The 1,613-nt window shown below is 43.7% G+C and overlaps 1 non-coding gene across 1 annotated transcript; it reads left to right on the top strand.

Annotated features, from left to right (window-relative positions):
* The first annotated feature begins 895 nt into the window (after nt 1-895).
* LOC112065146 (U2 spliceosomal RNA) lies at nt 896-1,091 on the top strand. The gene has a single exon (XR_002891869.1). It is a non-coding gene; the product is annotated as a U2 spliceosomal RNA (small nuclear RNA).
* The last annotated feature ends 522 nt before the right edge of the window (nt 1,092-1,613 follow it).

Raw genomic sequence — 1,613 nt, 5'->3', positions numbered from 1 at the left:
ATGTGGGATCTTCCCGGACCCGGGCACGAACCCGTGTCCCCTGCATCGGCAGGCGGACTCTCAACCACTGCACCACCAGGGAAGCCCCGGGGAGCTTGTTATTTTTGAGACTGCTTCACTGTTAGGCAGCTCTATTAGAAAGGTTTCCTTGAGCTGAGAAAAAGTTACCTCTCTAACTTGTACCTACAGAGCCCAGCTCAGTCCTCTGAGGCCACACAGGAAAAATACGTAACTCCCTTCTTTGTGCCAGTTTTTAAAGCTTGGTGTCATCTCTCGTGTCTCCCTCCATCCTGTCTTCCATAGACCAGGCATGCCTTGGTCCTTCAGCTGTTCTCCATCCAGCCTGGTTTCTAATCTAACCTGGGATGGTACTTCTTATGACTGTGGAGAATTGATTGTATCATTTCAATCAGAGACCAAGGATAATTTTTCCCCATTTTGATTCTGAAAGATAAAAGTTTTGCTATGTCACTAGGCCATGTGATCTTGGGTAGGGTGTATCCTCTCTCTGAACTTGGAGGAGTTTGAACTTCATGGACCCTCCCACCCTTTGCAAATCTGAGGAAGTAAGAACTGGCATCATTTGCTGAGCCCATACTCTTGAGGGCTATCCACCAGTGAAATGTGAAGAATACTTCAGCCATTGGGAGAGAAGCAGAGGATCCTGCTGGTGGTACTGTAAGCCTCTCCAATGCTTTTCTGTGCAGAAGAACTTTACCTTTGTCCCTCCTATCTTCACATACATCCTCCTAGTGTTCCTCAGCAACTTCTGTTCTCCTTTACAGCAGCCTTCCATTATCTATGTTTCATCTGGTTCAGAGAGAAACATGCGGATTTCTTCTCCAGAACTAGGCTACAATGCAAGCATTTAAGCTTTGATACCTAGGGAATTGGGATTGCTTCTCAGCCTTTTAGCTAAGATCAACTGTAGTATTTGTCCTTACCAGTTTAATAGCAAGGAAATTTGGTAAAAATCCTGGAGATAGTGTTGAGTGATAGGTGTGCTGGGAGAAATATATACTCAGTTTACTAACTGGCCTGGGGCTATTTAAAGTCCTTATTGGAGACCAAGAAGATAAGTCCCAAAACCTGGGATAAGCTTTGGACAGGGCAAAGCAGCCAGGAATATGGGAATTACAAGACCCGGACCTGAGCATAGCCAAGGAGTTCTCAACAGCTAAGGATACAAAAAAATCAGGGGAAAAAAAGTCACCTATAGGGTCACTGCTATTATCTTCATGTATGATTTGTTCTCAGTCTCTTCCCATTGCCTATAACAGGGCCTGGACTGTATCAAGTGCTCAATAAATATATGTGGAATGAATGAATCTTCAATAAAAACCTTGTTAATAGCTCTAGTTTTGCATCGTTCAGTCATTTACACAACCAGCATTTATTCATCACCTTCAGTGTACTAGGTACTGTGTTAGACATGGGAGAATTTATAGATAAATTTGACATGAGCTCAGAGATCAAATTCTGGCAGGGTAGGAAGGTATTTTCCCAAGTGGCAGTAGCACACTAAAAAGTGATCAAGATAACACACAGTGGACACTAAATACGGGGAGACGTTATAAAGGGAGTTAACAAAACGCCTTCATGCGAGAGGACTC

The sequence above is a fragment of the Physeter macrocephalus genome, chromosome 2 (assembly GCF_002837175.3).
Source record: "Physeter macrocephalus isolate SW-GA chromosome 2, ASM283717v5, whole genome shotgun sequence".
Classification (NCBI taxonomy): domain Eukaryota; kingdom Metazoa; phylum Chordata; class Mammalia; order Artiodactyla; family Physeteridae; genus Physeter; species Physeter macrocephalus.
The sequence above is the reverse complement of the archived record's forward strand: the minus strand, read 5'-3'. Positions and strand labels throughout refer to the sequence as shown.